The 17,786-nt window shown below is 38.5% G+C and overlaps 1 non-coding gene across 1 annotated transcript; it reads right to left on the minus strand.

Annotated features, from left to right (window-relative positions):
- Positions 1–330: 330 nt before the first annotated feature.
- On the minus strand, positions 331–493 carry LOC114004500 (U1 spliceosomal RNA). Its single transcript, XR_003546633.1, has one exon. It is a non-coding gene; the product is annotated as a U1 spliceosomal RNA (small nuclear RNA).
- Between the last annotated feature and the right edge of the window lie 17,293 nt (positions 494–17,786).

Here is a 17,786-nt window from a genome sequence, read left to right on the forward strand (position 1 = left end):
TGTTGCTATGACGGCATAAAAAAATGTCAGATCTCTATCTACAACTTGGACTTTCCCAAGTGAAATGACGTATTTGCTGAGCAAGAAACATGCAGAGCCTCTAACCCCTGTTAAGAAATGCTCAGAACAGAACTGCAGGTAGGCAATGGCTGTTTCGTTAGTTTGGACACTAATAACTAGATGTGCTGTTAGAAGACCTGGACTATTTTCTAAAATCTACCAATATCTAATCCAACAAAATATTTTAAGAATAGCATATGTCCAATATTAAGTAGAGTTGAGTTTAAAAAACATATTTTCATTCACTGCTTCTCTCTCTCTTTCTACAGCCAGGAGATAGGGTGCATATGGTCTCCCAGCACCAGAAATTATGCAGTCTTCATTTCTCTCATTTTGGGAAATCGCAAGTCAGCACAAATGGAGTACAGCGAACAAGCCTTAGCCTCAGAAAGCCACCTTCATGATCACCATATCTCCCCTGCCAGGTTTCTTTTGACACAATGCACACAGTTTCATTTATAAGCACACATGTGTCTATCACACACAAATGTATGCACACTAAAATTCTTTTGAAAGATAGAATCATATCAGTATCATTTGCAAACTGCTTTTTAAATTTGAAAATATATCTTGATACCTCCAGACTATGGTGTCCATTGTTAGTTATCTACCTAATATTCACTCCCTTTTTATTGTTAAAAAGGTTGTCTGGGGACGGCAAGTGGCATGTGATTAAGGTACTGGACTCCCAATTGGCTGAGGATGGAGTCCAGAACCTGGAGGCTTGTTTTCTCTCTTTCTCTCTCTCTCTCTTGTCAAATTGAATAATAATAAAATAAATTAACAATTCTTTTTAAAAATGATGTCTGTGAGGCTATGGAATGCCTAGTCTAAGAGAACAGATAAAGACTGTTGTAGCCATTTATTAGGTTGTCAGAAAAGCCACGATTCATTTTTGCATAGAAAAACATAGAGGAGCCAGCAGGTGGTGTGGTGGATAAAGCACTGGACTCCCACATGACCAATCAGATTTGAGTCCCAGACGAGGTGACTTGCTTTCTCACTTTCTCTCTCTCTCTGTCTCTCTCTGGTTAAATTGAAAAAATAATAATAATGATGATGAATAAAAAGAAATAAAATAATTATTAAAAAAAGAAAAACAAAACATACATCATGACTTTTCTGACAACCCAATACAATTATCTTATTCCCAGATCCCCCAGCTTCTTTGGCATGTAGGGTGAACCCATGAACCAGTGTCCTCATATCCTTGAGCCAATCTTTGGACTCTATATTCTGAGTCTTTCATCTATTTGATGAAATACAAAGAACATACACTTCACTTACAGTAGATGTGTCTCAGTGTGGTGTGGCAAAATGACTTCTCTATTCTTTTGCAAAACTCTTGCCATTTCTCAGATATTTACTACATATTAAAATTAGATAAGCCATCACTTTCAAATTAGCCATATGAAGAGCAAAATTGTTAATTTGATTAAAAGTGCATAATTCAGTATATTCATTTAGAAATAAATATTTTCATAATGTTACATTTTCCCATTCAGTGACATTGTTTCTCTCTTTATTTAGGGCATCAACATTTTTGAAAATTTGCTATAGAGTGTGTGCACTCACAAGAGAGAGGAAAAAAAAAAGAGAAATTGAGAAAGTAATCCCCAGAGGAAATAGTCACACCACAATCCCTTCTCCTCTATTGGTCTCTCAGGATTTTAAGCACACTTGCATGTATGCCTGACATGTTTTTTAAGCTGCTGGCCAAAATATGGCAGTATTGTCAGTCATGTGAGATCCAGCTGCCTTAACCCCCATGCCATCTTCTGGCCCTGGCATCAGCAATTTTAACCTTCTATTGGGTTTTCAGAAAAGTCAAGATGTATTTTTCTATTTTTTCTTTGCAAAAGCACATCATGACTTTCCCAAAAACCTATTAGGTTCACTGTAATGAGTGTACTTGTCTGAGTAATATTAATTTAAATGGTGAAACTGGTTTATAAAGAATCCACTCTTTTGTTAAATTATAAAATGAGTGAACACTTAATGTCTTTTTTATGGAACACTTTGCTAATGCAATAAATTAATTGGAAGGCAATTGGTGAATAGATATCTATCCATTTTTTATATTAGTTTCATGGTTTCAGAGCTTACATATAAGCTTCATTTAGAGTTATACATAGTGTAAGACAAAGGTCCATTTGCATTATTTTGCAGGTAAATATCCAATTTTCCTAGCACAACTTACTGAAGAGACTTAGCATTTTTCATTTTGTATTCTTGGCATACTTGCCAAATATTAGTTGACTATATATGCATGGATTTACCTCTGGGCTTTCTATTCTGTCCCATTGGATTATGTGTCTGCTTTTATTGATAGTTTTGTATTGTTTTGATTATTGTAGCTTTGTAGCATCTTTCAGAATCAGGAAGTGTAATGTCTCCAGTATCATTCTTTCTCATGGTTTCTTTAGCACCTCAATCTTTCATGGTTCCATCCCAATTTTACAATTTTTACTATTTTTTTCCTATTCTGGGGAAAAAGTACATTGAAATTTTGAAATTATTTACATTAAATGTATATGTCTCTTTGGATAATAAGACTATTTTAACAATATATTCATAATTCACTTTCTCCTAGCTTTGTTATCTGACTATGATGTGATGTCACTGCTTGCTTCTTGGGAGAAATGTGGACATGTTGAGCAAAAGATACAAACTTTTAGTTGTAAGATGAAAATGTTCTGGGAATTTAATATACAATATATATAGTAGTGATTGTGTTAATAATGTAATTGTGATTATTACCCAGTGTATCAGACTATCAAATTATCATGTTGTATATCTAGAATATATATGATCTTTATTTGTCAATTAAATTTAAAAAATAAATTGAATAAATTTTAAATTAAAAAAAGATTCTTTCACTTATATGGTTAATAACTGGACAAAATAATTGCCAATATGGTAGTTTTATTATCTTTTTAAATTTTCCAGAAGGTTTGTGTTTGTCAGACAGAGACACAGAGAGAGAGAGAGAGAGCGACAAACCACACCCTATGAGACATAGTTCATTATAATATCTTCCCCATTTCTCCCTCCTTTTAGGATTTTAGGCATGCCATTATGAGTTCTCAGCATATTTTCAAGCTGCCAGGTCCAGGACTCAAACCATGCAATCAGTGATGAAGTATCCAGCTCTCCTTAATCACCAGCCTCAGACTGGCCCTCCTGGTCATTTTAAAGACTTTGTGACTCTACAGCGTACTAGTGTCTCTGGCAGTTATCAAATACCAACCTGTTACTATGTTTCCTAAATAACATTGGTCATTCCACTACATTTCTCAATATATGAGACCAAGACTTTAAAATTTACACCTCTATTCATTATAGCATGTGCATAGAAAAGGAACTTATTTGGAAGAAATCTGGGCATTTTTCTATGATTTTCTGAATGTCACAAGGATAGAATTATACTCTCTGACTTGCCCAGGAGAAATAAGGCCTAAAGCCTTGTGCCTCAGTTTTCTCATTAAAAAGGAAATAGGATATGAATTCTAGAGGAAGACTCAATCATGTGAGCCAAATCCTTAAGAAAATTCAACCTCTTTATCCCTTTCTCTTTCTCTCTCTCCCTCTCATGAAGGAACTAAATCAATAAACTTAAAAAATTCTGTTAGGGCTCTTTGTTAGGCTTGTGTTGCATTCATGGGGTAATCTGAAAACTGCCAGTTTAACAATGTTGAGTGTTTCAATTCATTATGATAGTCTATATTTCCAATTATGTAATTCTTCTCTAACATCTTTCACAATACATTGCTATATTCAATGTATATGTCTTAGACATATCTTGCTCAATTTGTCCCTGAGTATTTCATGTGTTTCAGTGCTGCTTAAAATTTCATTGTCCAAGGCCAACCCTGTAGTGCAGTGGTTAAGTGCTATACAGAGAAAGCCCACATGGCCAAGCAGGGATTGAGACAAGGTCTAGTGACTTGTAAAACATGCCAGGCACATGTCCTCATGCCCAGGATCCTGATGGGATGGAAAATTGGAGGAAGGAGGATTACATTTGACCAGGGTCTTTGAGGAGGTGCTCTCACTCTTGTTCTCTTTCTGTCTCTCATGTGCATTACAAAAACAAACACATTGAATCCATTTTCCAAATATTTCTTGCTAGTATGCAACTAATTTTTTTATATTTACCTTATATACATGGATGTTGCTGAATTCACATATTGTGCAAAAGCTCTTTTGCAGATTCTTGCAGATTTTACATATACGTAGTCATATGTCATGTACTAATAATTGCAGTTCTATTCATTTTTTAAAATCTGTATTTGTTTACTTAGCCTTTTTGAACTAGTTACGACATCCAATACAATTTTGAATGGAAGTGGTGTGAGATGTCCTTACTCATTTTCAATTGTAGGTAAAAATCATCCCTTTAAGGATTTTCATAAATACTCTTTACCAAATCAAAGACATTTTCTTGCCTTGATTTCTTACTGAAAGATTTTGAGTGTGTGTGACTCAGCTGCCATGTGCAGGGGGGTAGTTCACACTGTGCAATACTAGAGACATAGAGAAGGCACAGGTTCAGTTCCTGGGTCAACCTGAACATGCTAGAGTATAAATGGACATTCTGTAATCCTTGCTGGGTGGAAAACTGGAGGTTGGTGGGATATCACAGTGTGGCAAAATCCTGTCAAGGTCCTGTCTCTTTCTTTCCATTAGTAAATAAATCAAACTTAGCCTGGCAAGAGCAGGGAGCACATCTCCACACTCAGCATCTCTGACTCTCCTGGATCCTGTCAGGGCAGAGAAAGCATCAGCTCTTTGCTGACCATGGTGATGCTCTACAGCTGCAGTGAAGGGAATCCCAGAAGAAAACACAGGAGTTAGAATGGAGGAAGTGACACTTCATACTGAAATTAATGGAAAACCACAGGGAACAATGGAGAGAAAGTTGACTAGGAAGCTAAATACCCCTCACATTAGGTCTATGGTACCTGGACAACCTAGGACATCTAGAGTTTCCTGAGAGAATGAGAATTATTGGAATAGCAGGAACTAACAAGAAAGAGGAAAGGTGTAAAGCAATCGCCAGGGGTCTGAGGCCGAAGGATGTGGGGAAGAGCTGGCGGCAGTGTCTGCAGATAATGGGGAGTCTGCAGGCCTCGCAGTGGGCAGCTCAGGGGGCCAGTTGGAGGCCAGCGGGCCAGCCCAGGCCCTGTCCCATTGGAGAAGCCCTGGGCAGGCTTCTGGGTAACAGGTGGAAGTGTGACATTTTCCAAGGTCCTCTCCGTGCAGATGCAACTGACCTCCTACTTCCTGAGTGCTAGTCCCAGCCCTGGGAAGTCCCTTGCCCCTGTGGAGCTGCTGTGAGTCCAACAGCCCATGAGCCAGCCCCAGCCCTGGACCATGCCTGTTCCCTTTCAGGAGGGGCTATGGGTCCCTCAAGCCATGATCTATATGTGGGGTCCTCTGGTGCCAATGTGGGTGCCATGGAACATGAGCCCTCCCTGGTCAGGTTCACACCCATTCCCAGCCTTGAATTCAGGAGTCCCCAGTCCCCCGCTGGAACAGTAGACCTCTGACAACTCTAACTCAGATGCCGGACTGGAGGACAACTGGAACATAGACCCAATTCGGTCTGAAAGGCAACGGGCTGGCAGAGTTGTCAAGCTGATGTATACATTTCCTAGCCCCGTGTGATCGGAATCTAGTGTAAAATAAAAGAATGACTGATCCTCAAAAAAAAAAAGGAAATAAATAAACTTTTAAATAAATTAAACATTTTTAGAAAGGTTTATTTGTGTCATCAATGAATGCCAAATTATTACAACTGTTATTACTCCATCTATTGAAATGATTATATGATATTTTTCCTTTACTGTCTTAGTATGGTCAGTTATTCAATATATGGTCAAAGTTCAGAGGTTAAGTCAACCTTACACTTACAATATAAAATCTACTTGGTCATGAGTCTTTAATACGCTCTGTGATTCAATTTCTTAATATTTTATTTAGGGTTTTGTAGCTATACTTAAAAGGTATGTTCATTTTTTTTTTTTCAAGAGAGATTTTTGACATAGGGTGAGTGTGCTTGCCAGAGAGACAGTAATCAAGAAACCAAATTCCAGAGGGGAATGGCCATACCTCAATCCCTTCTCCTCCATTCTCCACTTGGAATTTTGGTCATGCATGCACATGTGTTTGGTGTGAGTTCTAATCCACTGAGTCCTTGACTCAAACTGTGGTCAACTATGTGGGAGTCCAGCAACATAACCATTATACCATCTACTGGTCCTGGTTACGTTTAAATTCATTGTTATGCTTTTTTTTCTTCTGATTTTTATAACAGAGTATAGGTCTTACAGAATTAGTTGGAATGCATTCCCTCCTTCTATCTAAAAATGTCTGTGTATGATTCATAGTCTATCTTCCTAAAATATTTGGTAGAATTCACTAATGCAATTTTAGTTTATTTTAATATGTAAGATTGTTTTCAATTATCAATTTTATGTTATAGAGAATTTTATAGACTAAGCTTTTGTTCAGTAGATGACATGTGACCTTTAAGATTTTTTTCTTTTTTATAGAGATAGTTTTTTGCTATCGGGCACCTGTACTCTCCGGAGAGACAGAGAGAGAGAGACAGAGACAGAAAGCAAGAAATCCTCTCCCCCCATAAGGGGTGGGGGGTCACACGCCACAATACCTTCTCCTCCATTCTCCTCTCAGGATCTTGGGCACGCACACACACACACATGGTGTGAGTTTTAAGTCTCTGGTCCAATTGTCTGAAGTATTTGTAAAACTATTTCCTTCTTATTCCAAATTTTGAAACTTCCTGTTTTCTCTTTTTTAAAGTTGGTCAGTTTAGATATTTTTCTCAGACATTTAAATTTTATATGTTTGACAATCTCCAGATATTGATATTGATATTCTATTTAAGTGGCCAATTATATAATAAACACTGAAATTGCAAAATAAGCACATTTTGTTTTTACTGCACATCTTTTGTCACTCCTCATGTCATTGCATTCCCTTGATAATCTTTCCAAAGTCATTTATCTCTAGTTTTCAAAATTTCTTGTGTCATTTCAGATAGTACATTATTGCTAGCAATATATCTTTTCATCTTCTTTTTCTCTATAAATAACATTATTTTCCTTTTATTTTTCAAGCTTATATATAATAAATATGGAATTCTAGGTTGACAGATTTTATTTTCCATTCATCACTCTATCATGCATTTTTTTGTCTTGTTGTTTACATAATTTATGGTGGGATGCCTATAGTATCCTTTCTTTGTTCCTCTCCGTTATATGTCTGTTTTATGGCTATGTTTAAGGCTACATATTTATAATTGGCTTTCAGCAGTTTGATTGTAATGTGCCTTCCTGTGGTTGTATGCATATTTCTCTTATTTGAGATCCATTGAGCATCTAGGATTTCTGAGTTGATCATTTTTGCCAAATTTGGAAAGTTTTTAGGCATATTTCTTCAAACGTCTTTTTCATCCTCACTGTTTTAGGGACAGAAATCAAGTGTTTATTGCACTTTTGACACAATTGTACAGGACAAAAGAATTTCTTTTCATTTTCAGATTTCTAAAGCTTTTGTTTTAGTTTAGATAGTTTCTATCTTCTTGACATCAAGTCTACTAGAATCTGTCTATGTCCTGTTTCTGTATCCAATATTTCTTTCTTTCAGATATTGTTTTTTTTAAGTTGCTGAAGTACTATATTTTATAGTCCTCACCTTTTCCCTAATTATATTAATGTTGCCTTTTAACTCCTTAATGTTTATGGTAGCCATCTATGAATAGATTCTTCTTTTCTTAGTTATTTTCTCTTTCTTTAACTTTTTAAAATATTTTTATTTAATTTTACTTATTATTTTTTAAAAATTTCATTGGGCACATGTGCTCACCAGAGAGAGAAAGAAAGAGGGGAAAAGAGAGAAAGCAAGTCACAAGGTCCAGGACTCGAAACAATGAGCTTATATGGGAAATCTAGTACCTTAACTATCATGCCACTTGCTGGCCTAGTCATTATTACCTTGATTAATATTCTTTTCTTTTAATTTTATATCAAAATTTATTCTTCCTTATGTTTATCTTGGTCACTTTAAGTGTCTATAACAGAAACACCATAGACTAGATGAGTTAAACACAAACAATTATTTCTCACAATTCTAGAGGCTGAGAAGTCCCAGATCAGGGTGCAGACATAGTCAGGTCCTGGTGAGGATTTGCATCATGACTTCCTCACATGGACACTTTCTTGGTGTGTTCTTATGTGGGAAAGGAAGGAAAAGAGAGAGAGGGAGAAAAGGTAATTTCTTGTGTTTTGTCTTAGAAAGGCACTGATCCCATTAAGGGGCTCCAGGTTCATGACCTAATTACTTCCAAGAGAACCTGTCTATTAATGTCATCCCTTTGAGAATTAGGATTTTAACTCATGAGATGGGGCAGTCTCTGGAATAATTTCTTATCAGATGTTGTACATTTTCTACGTGCCATTTCTTGGTGTCTCCATCTCATTACATTTCTTTAAAGGATATTTATTGTTTATGTTTTCTGAGAGGTACTCTTTTTAGGTCTATTAGGTTTATTTATTTCTTCCATGAGTGAACGAGAGAGAGACAAAAAGACAGCACATCAATAGGGTCTTGATACCATGATCCACCCCCAACGTCAGCTGGCCCAAGACGATGGGTAAAAACATTCCTGGCACACTCAAAGAGGTCTCTAAAAGGGAACCTGGAAACGTCCCATGTTGGTCAGCATTGCAGAGTTTTGTGTTTAACTGCTATGTGACAATCTAACCCTTAGCAGATATTAATTCACTATGGTATCAGCTTGATGATGATGATGATGATGATGATGATGTATCAGCTTGATGATGATGATGATGATGATGATGATGATGTGTGTGTGTTTGCCTTGATAAAATAATCCTAAACTAGTTTTTCTCTAAGAATAGCATTCCTTCTTAAAGCAAAGAAAGGCATTTTTGGACTGTCTACTAAATGTCCTAGGTATTTAATAAGGTCTCTCTACTCTGTTTTGCCATATCTCTGACATCTTACAATACTATGTGAACTCTAGAAATGTTGCTAGAGACTCTTGGTAATTGTTCTCTTCTTGGTAATTTTATCTTTTTTCTGACCCTGTAGAGTCTCACTTTCATATGTGCAACTTAAGATTTTGTAAATAATGAAGAAAGTGCCTATTTATTAATCCTTTTTCTTTGATTGTCATTTCTAACAAATAGTTGAGCAAGGATCCTTATTCCTCTGAAGGATGAGTTGAATAGAGAAGCAGGGAGGTAGAAAAAGACATAAGGCACTGAGGTCAAGTTGTTTATTGCTGAGTTCAAGGTGAGCTCACAGAGTTCTAGTAGTAATCGCAATGTGCTTCCTCTCTCTGGGAGCTTATAACACACATATAAAACACTCATAGAGCAGCTTTCTCCCTCTCAGAGCTCACAGCACAAAGCTGAACTGAGCCACACTGAGGCTGAACCAAACCAAGGTCACCAGAGATGAGCAGGCTGAACCAAGGCCAAGTTGAGCAAGGCTAGCTAGCTGGCTGACCAATTCCTCCCCTTTCTCTTAAAAAGGCTGCAGACAATAGTGGCTCATTGCCAAAACTAAACCGTCACACAGGTACAAGTGTGATGGACTCAGTGTCATAAAATAGCAAAATCATAATTGCATTACAAGCATACAAGCATCATACAATTAATAACATAAGTAGTTTACCCTGTGGCTTTAAAACGTATTACGATAAGAAGTGAGGGAACCAGACTAAACCATCCTGACTTCACTTTCACCTTCTGGATTCCTCACCTTATAACCTATATGGCTGGATTCTTCCTTAATGTAAGCCCTTATTGTAAGGAGATCAGATCCCTGTACCCATTCACCATAGAAACAATATAAACCATAACAATAGGCAACAGGAACACTTGTTCCTCCTGCTAGGAGGGAAAATACCCAACACCAAATGGAACCTGAATTAGACTACCACTTTTGATGTGGACCTACTGTGAGGCATGTAACTTCCTGAAACTCAGCAGTAACATGGGAAAGGGCCAGGGTTAGAACAAAAGCACATATAATAATATCTATCCCTAATCTACTTGGTCTGGTGACTTGTACTGCAGAGGCCATTGATGGGCTATGTGGACTAATTTGCAAATATTTTTGGCTCCCTTTGTCCCCAGGGAGCCAAAAGTCCTAGCCACTGATCATGGGGGTTTTGGATCTTCCAGGGCCACTCTCAAGTAACTGTTTTTCCTGGAACCACTGCTGACAGGGCAAAAAACAAGTTTCCTTGTTTCTTTTCTTTTCTTTTTTCTTTCTTTTTCTTTTTTTTTATTGAGAGGTTTTTGCTATAGAGCACGTGAGCTCGCCAGACAGACAGAGAGAGACAGAGAGATAGAAAGCGAGAAATCACCCCCCAGAGGGGATGGCCACGCCGAAATCCCTTCTCCTCCATTCTCCTCTCGGGATCTTGGGCACGCACGCACGCACATGCACCCAGCGTGAGTTTAATCCACCGGATCCGGGACTCGAACTGTGGTTGTTTACGTGGGAGTCCAGGGACATAGCCATTACGCCAACTGCTGGTCCCAAGTTTCCTTGTTTCTTGAACCCTGACTTTAAAAGTAACATATAGTGTATTCATGCTTAGAAAAGTCATTTTATATGTTGTAAAGATATATGGTGATTGAATAAAAAAATAAGAAAATAAAACTATATAGCATAGCTGAGAAAAATTAAAGAGAATTTCAATAAATGGAAGGATATTCCAAAGTTTTAAAGCTGGATTATGAGAAGGTTACCAAAATGGTAAATTTTATGGTATGTAAAATGTATCTCAATAAATAAATAGCGAGAAAAAAAAGTACATCTGTTTTACTAACTTGTATCTGCATGGGCACTGCATTCTCATGCATGGTAGCCTCAATAGGGGCACTCCCCTATTCCATGGCTCTTCATTTAAGGCATGAGTGACTTTTCCTATTTTGTCCATCCACCCCTTTATTGTGGGCAATGAGGCAGTGACCTTCAGGCTTCTTTTTAGCAATCCATTTTATCATTCTATCATCCCTGCCACTTACGTGTTATACAGACCTTGGAAAAACCACTGAATCTGTAACTAAGCAGCCCATCACTGTACTTCTTCTGTGAAATGGGTTCCTCTATCACTCTCTGTGACTAGAGTCTCCATCTAAGGCATTTAACACTTCTAAAAGTTTTTACAGTGGCTTTTTGATCAGCCTTGGCTACAGGCCACACAAACAATAGTGCAATAGCAGTATCCACTGCCATCAAGGCATATTTCATTTCCTGGGACATAGTCCAGGTATCTGTACACACAGTAAGAGGTCCCTCTTTCATCACTATCAGCTGTATAGCTTACAGTCCAGCCCACTGGCTGATTTTTCTAGTCCTGGTATCATACCAGATTGTGTCTGAGGATGACTGAGCCATTTCAGAATAGGGGCTTTTCCCTCCACATGTGGGGAAGGCTCGAGCTAATTTTTCACCTGTAACTCAGGATCCAGTACTTCTTCATTGCATTATGCTGGGCCTAACACTTGCTAGAGTTGTCTGATAAAAGGCTAGTAGAAAATGTTCCTCTCTTGGGACCAGCAATTGACGTAATGGCTATGTCACTGGACTCCCATGTAGTTGATCACGGTTCGAGTCCCAGACCCAGTGGCTTAAACACATGTGAGTGTGCATCGTGCCCAAGATCCAAAGAGGAGAATGGAGAAGAAGGGATTGTGGTGTGGCCATAACTCCTGGGGTGGGGGTGGGGGCAGATTTCTTGCTTTCTGTTTCTGTCTCTGTCTTTCTGGTGAGAGCATGTGCCCTATAGCAAAAACATTAAAAAAGAAAAAAAGAAAAGAAAGAAAATGTTCCTCTCTGTTCCAAATAAGCTCCCCATTTTACTAAAGTTAGGTTCTGAGCTACACTTAAAACTAATGTTGTAGCCACCCCTCAATAGGGTAAGAAGTTCTCATGAGTACTGGGGCCATCCCCATTATAACTCAGAGGCTATTGGTTTGGCATACACTCTCACCAGCTGCTTCTCAATTAGATAATATTGGAGCTCAGCTCCTCCTCACACTTGTGACCAGAATTCTACCGCCACTCACTTCTCTGTGACAAATCCCATCCAAGCCAGTACTCAAATGGCTTATGTGGATCTACTACCTACAAAAGCGTGAGCTTCTTGCACCAGGTATTTAGCACTCAGGAATGCTTGTTTCTGATTGTGTACTACTCCCAGCAAGCACCCTTCTTTGTCAAGCCATACAAAGGGTTACAAATCATAGCTAAATGGGGGATAAAGACTCTCCAATAGCCTAACAAGTCCAAAATACTATGTAACTGTGTCATCGTGGTAGGATGAGAAATTGCTTATACTTTGTCAATTATTGTCTCTGGAATTACCCAGTCCAACCAGACAATACCCCAACACTTGACCAATAAGTCTGGCCCTTGAACTTTGTTCAGATTGATCACCCATCCACATATTTGTACATGTTCTACTATCTGTGTAGTTGCTGCCCCCAGAACTGCAGGAGATTCAGAGGTTAGTAACACATCATCAATGCAATGAAACAACCATACAGTGGCTGGCTTTGCCCATGATCACATGTATATCCCGCAAAGCTGCATAGGGGGTGGGGGCATCTCTTTGTTCAGTTTACAATAGTTCACAGTCATTCTCCAAGTATATCTGGCTTATTCACTGGCCAGACCAGAGAGTTAAAAGGGTAATGTGTTAGTTTCACAATCTTTACCCTTTCTAATTTACAAATTCTACCAGCAACCTTGTCGTACCCTGTAAGCAACTGTACCATTTCACATTTATCACCTGTCTAAGTATAGGTAACACTCGTATGTGTGAGAGTGCTTGGCATGCCCCAACCACACTTTTCACCACTTGCACTTGCAGGCAAAATTACCCAGTGGAAGTGCACAGCTGAATCACCCCTAGACTTAAGTGGGGGGAGGTAGTCATCTAATTTCCAAGGTCAATGGCACCACTTTCATGATAATTGTTTGGCCTCCATAGCCATCCATGTAGGACATTTGTCCTGCAACTTGTCAGGGTTATCATACACAAAACTAAATTCAGCCCTTTTGTCCCCCAGAGCCAACACCCTCTGCATATTTACAGGGGACCACTGTATAATGAGCTCAACATGGGGCTTCCCAGTCCCTGCTCATCTCTGCAATGTGGCTACCTCAGTCTGACACCTAAAGAAAGTGAACATTTGACCTTCCAGGTTTCTTGATAAAGTTCTTTAACAAGGGTGCCTGGATTGCCTAAGTTGCATGCCTTTCATTCTTTACGCACTGCTGCAGTTGTTGGCAGTTTGCCTGCATCATATCAGACTGTTCTCATAGCAACAGTCATCTATTCCACCAAGGAACAGTTTTCCTGTCCTGGAGCATATCAGAGACAATCCTGCAGTTGCTGCCACAGGGATGGTGATAAAGACCAAGTTCTCAAACACTCTCACCCCTCCCAACCCCAAGTCCCACAGTCCCATTAACCAAGCAGCCACAGGCTCCTCTGGCTGCTGCTGGAACTGCTTACCCAGGTCTAATAGCTCAGTCTAGCTGTATGGCACATATACAGTGAACCTAGGCACTCTGGAAGGACCCAGTAGAACCTCTCTCTATACCACCAACTGTTCATGCTTCATCTTCTCATGCATAGCAGAAGCATGAAAAACAGGCTCATTTCTCAGTAGCTGCTCTAATAATCCATCCTCTGGACATTTTTGGCCTCACCTAGTTTCAAGGTCAAGTTCTATTGCCCGTATCTGCTCCTTGAGAACTTCTTTCACTTTTGCAACATTATGCAAGCTATCCTCATTCATTCGTCTGAATGCCTTTAGCATTATCTACTGCACAAAACCAGCTGCTAGTTTCTCTTTCTCCATCCTCAACTCCTTGGCTACACCAGTCAATGTGTTCTCTATGCAGTTCAGGACCCCATCTACCCCATCATACCCACTGGAGAATATCCAAGTGGCTAACACAGTAACCACATCCTGGTTAAGGGGCCATCCCAACACCTCAGAGGCTAGAAGGTTATCTCCTACCTCTTTGGATCTTTGATTACAACACCAAATGTTTTGCAAAATCCTTTCATCCTCTGGAGAGTGGGTTGAACAGAGATGCAGGGAGTTGGAAAAAGACGCAAGACGCTGAAGTCATGTTGCTTATTGCTGAGCTCATTTTGAGCTCAGAGAACTGTATTAGCACTCACAAGGTGCTTCTTTTGTCTTGGAGCTAATAATGTCCATGAAGAACACTCACAGAGCGGCGTCCTCTCTCTCAGAGCTCACAGATGGAGTTGAGCCAAGTCAAGCAAGGCCAAGCCAGGTCAGATGGGCAGGCTGAACCTAGGCCCAGGTGAGCACAATTAACTAACTAACTGTCCAGGTGATCCTTTTCTCTTAAAGGGACTAGATAATAGTGACTCATTGTCAAAAACCAAACTATGGCACACATTCAACAGCATAAAACAGCAAAGTCATAATCACAAAACAAGCATACAAATGCAGTACAACTAATAACATAATATGTTGGGACCAGCAGATGGCCTAATGGCTACATCGTTGGACTCTCATGTAGTCAACCACAGTTCGAGTCCCAGACCCAGTGGCTTAAACTCACACTGGGCACATGTGCATGTGTGCCCAAAATCCCAAGAGAATGAAGGAGAAGGGATTGCAGCATGGCCATCCCCCCAGGGAGGTGATTTCTCACTTTCTATCTCTCTGTCTCTCTCGGTCTTTCTGGCAAGCACACGCACCCTATAGTGAAAATCTCTCAAAAATAAATAAATAAATAAATAAATAAAATAACATAACATGTTTACCCTGTGTCCTTCAAACATAATGAGATAGGAAGTGAGGGAGCCAGACTAAACTATCTTGGATTCATTTTCACTACATAAATATTAATATTTTGCTCTGTATTCCAGCTAATTTAGTTTATCCAAATTCTAATCATTATATCTTCAATTTAGCAAGACCACTGTGTCCTGCATGAATTCCCTGCCTATTTGTATTTTGGAAAAATTAATCCAAAAGTTGGACAATTATTTCATTTGATCTCTACTCTCAGGGTTTATAATCCTATCATGCTTCTTGTCCAATGCCTGAAAAAAAAAATTTCTTTAAAAAATAAACTCTGGGGCCAGCAGGTGGCATGGTAGTTAAGGTGCTGGACTCACACATGGTCATCCACAGTTCAAATCCAGATAAGGCAGCTTGAAACTCACGCTGGGTTTGTGTGTGTGTGTGTGTGTGCGTGTATGTGTGGGTGTCTGTGTGTGTGTACGCATGCCCAAAATCCTGAGAGGAGACTAAAGGATAAGGAATTGAGGCATGGCTATTCCTATAGAGCATGATTTCTCACTTTCTTTCCCTCCATCTCTCTCTGTCTCTTTAGGGAGTACATGTGCCCTATAGCAAAAATCTGTGTAAAAAGAAAAAAAAATAAACTTGATTTTTTAAAATAATTTGAATTTCACAGAAAAACTGAGTAAAAAGTATAGAAGTTTGCCATATACTCTCTGCCTACACACATGAATAACATGTTATCAACGTGCTGCAGTAGAGTGGTACATTTGTTCCAATGATGAACTGATATTTATACAACATTGTCACCAAAAGTCCATAGTTTATATCTCTCTTGGTCTTATCATATCATGGGTTTAGACAAATGTATAATAACCTGTTTCTACCATTTTAGTGTCATATAGAATATATTACTGCCCTGCTAAAATCTTCTGTGGTCCATCTTTGCATCCCTCGCTCCCCATATCCTCGGTAACAGTTGATCTTTTATTATCTCTATAGTTTTGCTTTTTCTGCATTTTACATAGTTGGAATAATACAGTGTGTAGTCTTTCCAACTAATTTCTTACACTTAGTAGTATGCATTTATGTTTTCTCATGCCATTTTATGGCTTGATAGTTCATTTCTAGTTAGCCTGAGTAATATTCCACTCTCTAGATCTACCAAAGTTTCTCTACTCACCTACTGAAAAATATGTTGTTGGCCAGCCCATTGCCTGGTAGTTAGGAAAGTTGGATTGCACGTTTCTAACTACACGGTTCACGTCCTGGATCATGTATTTTGAGAGACATACCGTGTGTGTGTATGCATGCCCAAAATGACAAAAAGAAGGTGAAATGAAGGAGATGGGATTGAGGAATGACCGTTCCCCATGGAGAGGTGTTTCTTCTCTCTCTCTTTTTCTCTGTCTTGTTCTCCCTTTCTCTTTGATAAATGCATACACTGCTGGATTAAAAAAAAATTAAATACATGTTGAACATTTTGGTCATTTTCAAGTTTTAGAAACTATAAATAAAGCTTCTATAAACATTTGTCTGCAGGGCTTTGTGGACATATATTTTCTACTCCTGTGAGTAATTACCAGGAATCATGATTCCTAGGTAAGACTGTGTTTAATTTTGCAAGAAATCACCAAACTGTCCTTCAAAGGAGCAGTATCTTTTTTTTTCTTTTGGAGAGGTTTTTGCTATAGAGAGCGCACACCCGCCAGAAAGACAGAAACAGAGAGACAGAAAGCGAGAAATCACCCCCCCAGGGGGGATGGTCACACCGTAATCTCTTCTCCTCCATTCTCCTCTCAGGATCTTGGGCATGCACGCACATGTGCCTGGCCTGAGTTTTAAGCCACCAGGTCCAGGACTCGAATTGTGGTCTACTATATGAGAGTCCAGCGACATAGTCATTACACTAACAGCTGGTCCCAGCAGTATCGTTTTAAATTCTGACCAGTGAATATGAATTTTTTTGTTGTTCCATATTCTCTGTAGTGTTTAGTGTTATCAGTGTTTTGGTCTGGGACATTCTAGTAAGTGTGCCATGCCAGTGTATATCAATATTTTAATTTTTATTTCCATAATACATGTAATGTGGAGCATATTTCCCTATGCTTATTTGCTAGTATATATCTTCTTTGGTGATATATCATTATCGTTTTCCCAAATTAACTTCTCTTCTAAATTTCATGATAATAGTGTCTTTGGGGTTTTTTCTTTAATAGATTTGTTGCATAAGGATGTAAACCTAAACAATATATTATTTAATGTTGCCTATACCTAATTTCTATAAATGTAGTAATATCATAATTTTTTGAGAATTTGCTTTTTGTTTAATAGGCTCTTGAAATTCATTTTTAAAATCACATGCAGCTGTAGTCATTCATTTCCACTGCTACATAGTATTCTATTGCTTTTATACTTTATACTTTATTATTTATAATACTGACAAAGTTTGGGTTGTTTTGTTATTGCTTCTGTAATGAATATGATCTTGAATATCCCTTGATGCACATGGAAGGCTTTCTCTAGGTTATATACTTACAAACTGAATTGCTAGAAACCAGTGATGCACATATGCAAATGTATAATGAATGCCAAATTGTTTCCAGTATGGTTACTGATTCGCATATTCACCAATATTATATTAAATCCTATGTACAAAATCAAGTCTTTCTATAACTCAACTCACATCTTGTTAAAACTTCCTTTCCCATGTGTTTTAATGCTTTTCATGTTTAGTTACTGGGCTGTATTCTGGATCAGTAATACACAGTGTTTTTTAATTCATTTACACTTTCTTCACTTGGGATAAATGTATTGAGTAAACCTAACCATTGAATTACTACTGCTAATTATACACAT

The sequence above is a fragment of the Tupaia chinensis genome, unplaced genomic scaffold, assembly GCF_000334495.1.
Source record: "Tupaia chinensis unplaced genomic scaffold, TupChi_1.0 Scaffold138322_1, whole genome shotgun sequence".
Lineage (NCBI taxonomy): Eukaryota > Metazoa > Chordata > Mammalia > Scandentia > Tupaiidae > Tupaia > Tupaia belangeri.